Here is a 10,560-nt window from a genome sequence, read left to right as displayed (position 1 = left end):
GGTCAGTGAACAAGTATAGGTTAGGTTAGGGCAGGCTAAGCCTCTTTTAAGGTTTAAGGCTTGAAGGTCACTCAACAAGTATAGGTTAGGTTAGGGCAGGCTAAGCCTGTTTTAAAGTTTAAGGCTTGAAGGTCACTCAACAAGTATAGGTTAGGTTAGGGCAGGCTAAGCCTCTTTTAAGGTTTAAGGCTTGAAGGTCACTCAACAAGTATAGGTTAGGTTAGGGCAGGCTAAGCCTGTTTTAAAGTTTAAGGCTTGAAGGTCACTCAACAAGTATAGGTTAGGTTAGGGCAGGCTAAGCCTCTTTTAAGGTTTAAGGCTTGAAGGTCACTCAACAAGTATAGGTTAGGTTAGGGCAGGCTAAGCCTCTTTTAAGGTTTAAGGCTTGAAGGTCACTCAACAAGTGGTTAGGTTAGGGCAGGCTAAGCCTGTTTTAAAGTTTAAGGCTTGAAGGTCACTCAACAAGTATAGGTTAGGTTAGGGCAGGCTAAGCCTCTTTTAAGGTTTAAGGCTTGAAGGTCACTCAACAAGTTTAGGTTAGGTTAGGGCAGGCTAAGCCTCTTTTAAGGTTTAAGGCTTGAAGGTCACTCAACAAGTATAGGTTAGGTTAGGGCAGGCTAAGCCTGTTTTAAAGTTTAAGGCTTGAAGGTCACTCAACAAGTTTAGGTTAGGTTAGGGCAGGCTAAGCCTGTTTTAAGGTTTAAGGCTTGAAGGTCACTCAACAAGTTTAGGTTAGGTCAGGGCAGGCTAAGCCTGTTTTAAAGTTTAAGGCTTGAAGGTCACTCAGCAAGTTTAGGTTAGGTTAGGGCAGGCTAATCCTGTTTTAAGGTTTAAGGGATGAATGTCAATCAACATATATAAGTTAGGTTAGGGCAGGATAAGCCTATTTTAAGTTTAAGGTTTGAAGGTCACTCAACAAGTATAGGTTAGGTTAGGGCAGACTGAGCCTGCATTAAGGTTTGAAGGTTGCTCGACTAGAATAGATTACGTTTGAGCTAAGTCTGTTTAAGGTTCAAGATTTTAAGTGTGCCTAACGAGGTTAGGCTAGGATATGGCAGGCTAAAACTGTTTCAAGGTTTAAAGGTGACTCAACAAGAATAGCTTAGGCCAGGGGTATGCTAAGCAGGTTTTTAAACTTAAAAGGTCAATCATGAGTGGAAGGTGCAAGGGACAAGAAAAAACTTTTGAAACTGACCATATATAAATGTGTGTTTATATATATATATATATATATATATAAATGTGTTTATATATATATATATATATATATGAGCAGTGACCAAGGCCCCTCTCCACCCATCCCCCCTCTCTGTAAAACAGCGTAATCAAACCTATTTCTTACAAAATATCCTATCCTATCTCTATACACCAGGTCAAATCTAGATATAAATCCCAGATATGAGTTATTGTGATCCTTTGTTCTCTTTTATGAGATTATTTTTCGAATATGATCTCTGACATTTTCCAAGTACTGCAGATATTGGAGTCAGATCTCATAAGGATAAGAATATAAGTCGAGGGTGTCTTTTCTTTCGTTTTTTGATGTTATTAGATATTAGACTGGATTGTTGGGACTCTTAAAAAGGAGAGAGAGAGAGAGAGAGAGAGAGAGAGAGAGAGAGAGAGAGAGAGAGTGTGTTTTTCTGCAGTTTGAATAAGGCCTACATTTGATGGAGTACTGTTAAATATTATAGAGTGCTCTTCTCAAATCATGATGATAAGTAATCTAACCCACATTTAGCTAAATATTTCGTAAGAGTTTAAGCATTAAATTGCTTACAACAACCGAAATAAGAATAAAAGTAATCCATAAAGTAAGAATTCTTACCCTTTTCTCGTTCTTCGTTAAAAGAGGCAAATGGAAGAAAAAGCACAGAAGTATGAGATAAGATTTAGTGGTTTTTTTCTATTCTTACCATCAATTCTCTCTCTCTCTCTCTCTCTCTCTCTCTCTCTCTCTCTCTTCACCCTATTAACGAAGGAAATGGTTCATGTTCAGTCCCCTATGGCAAATGAAATAAAAGACAAAGGGGTGTGCTCCGTTTTAAACTTATGCTCGTGCTGTACTTTATCGTTTTACCTCTCTCTCTCTCTCTCTCTCTCTCTCTCTCTCTCTCTTTTTTGCTCATACGCCTTTTCTCTTCTCTCTACATCTCTCGCCCCTGTTGCTGCTATCTCTTTCACCCCTTTTTATTCTCTCTCTCTCTCTCTCTCTCTCTCTCTTTCTCTCTCTCTCTCTCTCTCCTCTCTCTCTCTCTCTCTCTCTTTTCACACGCCTTTTCTCTTCTCTCTACATCTCTCGCCCCTTTTGCTTCTATCTCTTTCTCCCCTTTTGCTTTTATCTCTTTCACCCATTTTATTCTCTCTCTCTCTCTCTCTCTCTCTCTCTCTCTCTCTCTCTTCTGGTAACAATCCCTTTCTTGCTGGTAATTAATAGATGGGATCTACTAAATCCTATTCGGCAAAGCTGGTGACTCCCTTTTTTTTTTTTCTTTTTTTTTTGTTGCCGATTGGTAAGGAAGAACCAGCCTCAATTTGTCTGGTTTTTACTTCCTTCTTTCCAGCTGTTCAACGAAACCGATTAATCTCTTTCAAGATATTTCGCAGGTGCTTATTAAAGAAGAGCTGCGATACTTAACATTTCCTGTTAATAAGTTCCGAATTTTTGCCATATTCTAAAAAATTTCGAAATTTTTGCATGTCGGGATCGCTGCAAAATTATCATAATTTCAGATATATGCATAATTATCATAATTTCAGATCTCTGCAAAATTATCATAATTTCAGATCTCTGCAATATTATCATAATTTCAGATCTTTGCAAAACCATCAATTTCAGATATCTGTAAAATTATCACAATTTCAGATATCTGCAAAATTATCATAAATTTAGTTCGCTGCAAAACCATCCATTTCAGATCTTTGCAAAATTATCATGATATCAGGTCTCTGCAAAATTATCATAATTTTTAGATATCTGCCAAATTTATCATAATTTCAGATCTCTGCATAATTAATAAATTTAGATCTCAGCAAAAGTATCATAATTTCAGATCTCAACAAAAGTATCATAATTTCAGATCTCTGCAAAATTATCCTAATTCCAGATCTCTGCAAAATTATCATATCAGATCTCTGCAAAATTATCATGATATCAGATCTCTGCAAAATTATCATAATTTCAGATTTTTGCAAAATTATCATAATTTCAGATCTCTGCAAAATTATCATAATTTCAGATATATGCAAAATTACCATAATTTCAGATCTCTGGCAAATTATCATAATTTCAGATCTCTGGCAAATTATCATAATTTCAGATCTCTGCCAAATACCAAATTTAAGATATCTGCAAAATTATCATAATTTCAGATTTCTGCCAAATTATCTTAATATCAGATCTCTGCCACATAATCCTAATTTCAGATTTCTGCAAAATTATCCTAATTTCAGATCTCTGCAAAATTATCATAATTTCAGATCTGAAATGCATTTATTCGCGCCCATGCACGATGTTCAAATCCCCCCCCCCCCCCGCTGACTTTTCACATTACATTTTGCTGTGTCCTTTTACACACAAACAAACACAAAAAAAGGGACGAGCTATATAAATAGTTTTCTTATCCTTATTTAAGTATAATTAAAGAATCACTGTTATTATAAGGCTAATGTACAGTGTGCCTTCTCTTGCCTGTACTATATTCTTTTATCAATATTTTGCGTAATGATATCAGCTGATAATAATTTCTTTTTATTGTTTTACCCATCCATATATGTATATAGAACTATATTTTATGTATATATATATGTATATATATGTTTTTATATATATATATATGTGTGTGTGTGTTTATATATATATATATATATATATATATATAAATTTGCAGGTATAGACTGTAATAGAACGAACATAAACTCATAAACTGATGGGGGTGGAATGACATATCTGAGGCTTTTGTCCTTCATTGGACTAGCAGCAGCTGGTAGTGATTATTTACACACACACACACACACATATATATATATATATATATGTATGCAAATGTATATGTATGTATGTATATATATAGTATATATATATATATATATTATATATTATACATCTACATTTATGGAAATAGATAAATCTCTGATAAAACCTAATAATGATATAGACCTTATATGACTATAAAACCAATATTTGATATCAAATTAACCTTTTCATTACTAAGAAATACAAATTGAAAACAAAGATATAAACAATACTTGCAATGTTGCAATTAACTCAATATTAGCAATGACGTATTCTTTCATGGGTCGGTGAGGGAGATATATGCGTAGGTCTATCCAGGTATTATTAGCTGGGACTTTTAGGCCTAAAGAATTTTACGCTTGGGTGACGGATATGAATAATTTAATAACACGGGTGAATGTTTTCCAATATGGGGTTTTGTTCTTGAAAATTTTTCCCATTCTTTATTTTTATTATATTTAATATCTTGGAAATTTTAATGGCAAAGTTTATTTAGGCGATATTTTTTTAAATAAACTTTTTGGAAATACATTTTTTTTTAAACTGCGTCATGAGTAAGTTTTTACACACAAACATACACGCGCGTGCGGGCAAATATACAAGTGCGCTTGCGTGCGCACACACACACACTCACACATATATATATTTTTATATATATAAATATATATGTACAGTATATATATACATACACACACATATATTTATATATATATATTACTATATATAAATATGTATATACATACATATACACGTATATATATATATATATATATATATAATGTGTGTATGTTTGTTTGTGTCCATGTACGAATATGCTGGGAGCATCCCCAACAATAGCTGCGTCTTTCAATTTTTATTTATTTATCTATCTAACAACGTATATAAGTACAAGAAATTTGACGGTCCTTATGTAGCATGCAAAAATAAAAGATCGTTATGGGATAAGTCAAATATGCTCTTAATGATTTGTTAAATCATTATTAATTACTTTTTATTGATATTGTTCTTATTACGAAAGTAAATCTATATTTTGATTTTTTTTAGAAATATATATTAGAATATTTATGGTACAGAAAATGCTTTTGAAAACCTGGCTGATTAAAATGTAGAATTTTAATATATATTTTTTTTCTAGAAATATCAATATGGATTTGCATGGCTATTATTTTTCATATCTTACTATGAATGAAATAATCATTATTAGTCTTATTAATAGATTTATTTTCATTATTTACCCCTTTTTCATCACCGTACACTCAATTTTGAGAACACTGCAGTAAACAACCAAATTTGAATATGAATAGACGAGAGACTTTTTTTTTGACATTCAGAGTAAAATGTGACTTCGTCCTTTACATGACAATGGAATACTTTGAGCAGCATCCTCTGCTCCTCCCCCTGTTAACTCCATCTAAGACCACTGTACCCCTGAATCTCTCTCTCTCTCTCTCTCTCTTTCCCCCCGCCCACCTCATCTTGTCCAATAGGGTTGTGGTGGCCGATGATTGCCAGACTGGGGTTCGAGTCCCGCTGTAAGTCGCTAGTTGCTTTGGTCGCTGCAACCTCGCCATCCTTTTGAACTAAGAATGGGGTTTGGGGGAGCATATAGGTCTATCTGCTGAATCATCAACAGCCATTGCCTGGCCCTCCTTGGTCCTAGCTTGGCTGGAGAGGGAGCTTGGGCGATGGACATATATGATATAGTCAGTCTCTAGGGTATTGTTCTGCTTGATATGGGAATGTCACTTGCCTCTGCTATGCATGAGCGGCCTTTAAACCTTTAATAATCTTTAGTTTTTTTCACCAGGCACTGAATTTCATAGAAAACGGAATTTTCTTATATTTTGTATATTCTAAGAATGAATTATCCATAATATAGAATGCTGTATTCTTTTACGCTCCTTATTTTAAGATACAGCAAACTTTATACGAGAGAATAATGTAACTTTCATATTTCATGAAATGGGATACGCTATATTTTGATTGCGTATTTTTTAGGAATAATTTCATGTTTTAGAGTACTATATGCTGTATATTTTAGGACAATGTCTAATTCATATTATAGGAGGCTTTTCAATTTTATGCTCCTTATATTAGGATACCGTATGCTCCATATTTGAGAACAGCGAATCTTCCATATTTTATGAAACCGAATCGGTCTAGGACTACATAATCCATATTATAGACTTCTGCATGTTTTTATGCTCCATATTTTAAGATACAGTAAACTCCATATTAGAGAGCACTGTATCTTCCATATTTTATGAAACCGAATCGGTTTTAGGTCTACATAATCCATATTATAGACTTCTGCATTTTTTATGCTCCATATTTTAAGATACAGTGAACTCCATATTAGAGAACAACGTATCTTCATATTTTATGAAACCGAATCGATCTAGGTCTACATAATCCATATTATAGATTCCCTGCATTTTTTTATACTCCATATTTAAAGATACAGTCAACTCCATATTAAAGAACAACGTATCTTCCATATTTTATGAAACCGAATCCTCCCTGTATTAAGATATTGTATAATCTATATTATAGGATGCTATGTACGTAAGTGTTCCATATTTTAGAATACAGTAAACTCCATATTAGAGAGGTATTCACCTTCCATATTTCATGAAACGGAAATCACTATATTTTACGAAACTGAATCTTCTACGTTTTAGGATGTGTGTAAACACCATATATTGGGGGTACTGTATTTTCCATATTAGAGAACAATTAATCTTCCATATTTCATGAAATGAAATAAACTATATTTCACGAAACCGAATCGTCCCACGTATTAGGATGCTGTAAACATCGTATGCTCCATACTACGGAATTTACATACTTCATAGTTACTTTTAGCATTGCATACTCCTTAGTTACCTATGGCATTGCACACTCCATAGTTACCTCTGGCATTGCACACTCCCTAGTTACCTATGGCATTGCATACTCCACAGTTACCTTTAGCATTGCATACTCCAAAGTTACCTTTAGCATTGCATACTCCATAGTTACGTTTAGCATTGCATACTCCATAGTTACCTATGGCATTGCATACTCCATAATTACCTTTAGCATTTCATACTCCATAGTTAGCTTTAGCATTGCATACTCCATAGTTACCTATGGCATTGCATACTCCATAGTTCCCTACAGCGTGCATCTGCTCCTAGCAGTATTGATTTTAGGTGGTGTTCTCTTAACAGCACTGTGCAGCTGCTAAAGGGATTCACCTTTTGGTATTTTGTGCTTAGCTGACGATTTGGGATCTATTACTTAAATTTAAAACTGTTAATTTATTGAATATTTCATGTTAAGTGAGATAACTATACTTTTTCCCTCTGTGTTTATTATATATTATTTCATTCAAATTCAGTTACATTCTTAAAGATTTGCTACAAAAAAAAAAAAAAAGTTAAAAATGCCAGAATAAATGTTGCCAGGCATTTACCGTTTTAAAAACGGATATATTGTCGTTAAGGAGTGATATTACGGTCATCAACCAGTGAAAGATAATAACAAAGTAGGGTAAAAATTACGGTCGCCTGTATTTTACTGAAATACGGCTGAGATTCCGTATATTATTACGGATAATTTTCGAGTAAAATTACGTTTTATAACAATGTACAGTAACGTTTTGAAATTAGATTTATGTTTTAGAGGTTTAAGGTAAAGGCCATTCATGAATGGCAGAGACAAGGGACAGTGGCATGGCCCTATCAAGCAGGACAATGCCCTAGAGACCAACCATATTACATATGATCAGCGCCCAAGGCCCCTCTCCACCCAAGCTAGGAATGAGGAGAGACAGGCAATGGCTGCTGATGACTCAGCAGATAGACCTATGGTGTTCTGAAAGTTTTTGATAATTTTTTTTTTTTTTTTTTGTAATAGTATTCTGACACTTGTTGATAGTGATATTAATTTTCGTTTTTCACAATCCATGGACATTTAGTATCATATAGGTCTCGATTATGAAGAAAAAACTAGTTAAATTAATCTGGGGTTTCTTGTCATTTATAATGCAACAATATTATATATATATATATATATATATATAGCATATATAAATATATATATATATATATATATGTATATATACATATATATTTACATATATACATGTGTATATATATACACACACACACACACACACATATATATATATATATATATATCACTCACTCACTCACTAAATCCCGTCCGGAATTCTCCGGGTTGGGTCCTGCATCTGATATCGCCATTCTCTCCAGAGACTCCTATCCAATGCCATCTGTGCCAGCTGCTGAAATGTCTCGCCTCCATTTGCTTTCTTGAAGGTTTTCACCCATGTATCTCTTGGTCGTCCTCTCGGTCTATTTCCGGCCACTTGACCATGAAGCACTATCTTTGGCCATCTGTCCTGTTCCATCCTCTGTACATGCCCAAACCATCTCCTCTGAATATCTTCCACTCTAATCAGAATTGTGTCCTCAACACCAGCCATTTCTCTCACTCTCTCGTTCGTAATTCTGTCCTCCCATCTTACACCACAGATTCTTCTCAGACATTTCATTTCAAAGGCTAATAACTTTTTCTCCTCTCTCTTCTTCAGTATCCAGCATTCAGCACCGTATATCACTGTGGGGATTACTATTGCTCTTAATAGCCTAATTTTCAACTTAATGGATATATTTCTATCTTTCAGATTCTTCTTAGACTTCCAAATGCTTTCTGGCCACTTGAGATTCGGTCTTGAATTGGTCTTTCCATCTTTCCATCTGCTGTGAAAAACACTCCCAAATATTTAAACTCATTGACTTGTTCCACTTCTCCCTCTGATAGCTGTATTTCTAAGACCTCTCTCTGGCGTCCAATTTTCATACTTTGGTTTTCTCTCTATTTATCACTAATTCATGCCTACTGCACTGCTCCTCCACCATTCTCAACACTCTCTGAAGTTCCTCCTTAGTTTCTGCTAAAAGCACTATGTCATCTGCATACCTCATATTAGATATTTTTGTCTCTCCTATATCTATGCCACCCTCATAATCTCCAAGTGCCATTCTCATTACCCATTCCAAGTATAGGTTGAAGAGGTGTGGTGATAGTGGGCAACCCTGTATAACCCCCACCAGTGGTTATATATCATTATCAGGCGTTACTAGTCCACTGCAGAACAAAGGCCGTAGACATGTGTTCCTTCCCCCAGGGTTTGTTTATGGTCTTTCTGTGCGAGTCCACGCCCACGCCCGCAAACACAGAGACACTATAAAAAAATTTTATTGAAATAGTTGATTTATGGATTAGTTTTGTGGAAATACCTGATATTTTGATAAACTCTTTCCCTCATGAAAGTCTTTCGTGTTTTTGTCAACAAAGTATTTCTTTACTTTCTTAAAAACTACTGCTTTGTTCAATACGTACTTATCCGTCTTGTTAATCTTTGCCTATTATGATATCTTGTTTATTTTCAATTAAATAATAATGATTAGATAATAACTGAATAACTTATACTATTGCTTACGATTTCTGTGAAATGAAATTGCTCGTGACGTACAAGTTACTATAGTCAATTCTTTTTAGTGAGACAGATTTACACCGACTCGCAGCGGTGCTCTTTTAGCTCGGAAAAGTTTCCTGATCGCTGATTGGTTGGACAAGATAATTCTAACCAATCAGAGAGCAGGAACTTTTCCGAGCTAAAATGGCACCCCTTCGAGTCAGTGCAAATGCGCCTCAGTAAAAGAAATTGAGTATAGTAAAGATTCCCACATAAAGTTTAAAAAATTTAAAACTGAATGTGCCAGTGGCTTTTTTTCTTGTCTTATTAAAGCCACCCAAAGATTGGATATTTTGAAATCCCAAGCTCACATACTGTTAAGAAATTTAAAATTGAATATGAGAATGACTATCCTCTTGTTTTTCCGAAGCCACCCTCTGATTAAACAATTTTAAATATCAAATTACGATATACTATACAACAGCAATGGCAGACGTTTCTAGTCTATTGCAGGACAAAGGCCTCAGACATGTACTTACTCTTGGTTTAGTTTAGTCATGTCGGGGTTTTGACCCTTTTTCATCACCACGCTGGCCAATTGTGGATTGGTGACGGTGTGAGACTTTTGTCCATTCGCTCACAGCAAACCAACCTAGTATGGGTTGCCCCTGACTAGTACAGCTTTGCTGATCATGGCGATACACAAACCCTTTCCCCGCGTTAAGGTATCTCCACTTACAAATATTGAAAGAATCAACTTCAATCAGTTACAAATATTGAAAGAATCAACTTCAATCAGTTACAAATATTGAAAGAATCAACTTTAATCAGTTACAAATATTGAAAGAATCAACTTTAATCAGTTACAAATATTGAAAGAATCAACTTTAATCAGTTACAAATATTGAAAGAATCAACTTTAATCATTTACAAAATATTGAAAGAATCAACTTTAATCATTTACAAACATTGAAAGAATCAACTTTAATCAGTAATATTGAAAGAATCAACTTTAATCAGTTACAAATATAGAAAGAATCAACTTAAATCAGTTATG

Source organism: Palaemon carinicauda, chromosome 36 (genome assembly GCF_036898095.1).
Source record: "Palaemon carinicauda isolate YSFRI2023 chromosome 36, ASM3689809v2, whole genome shotgun sequence".
Lineage (NCBI taxonomy): Eukaryota > Metazoa > Arthropoda > Malacostraca > Decapoda > Palaemonidae > Palaemon > Palaemon carinicauda.
The sequence above is the reverse complement of the archived record's forward strand: the minus strand, read 5'-3'. Positions refer to the sequence as shown.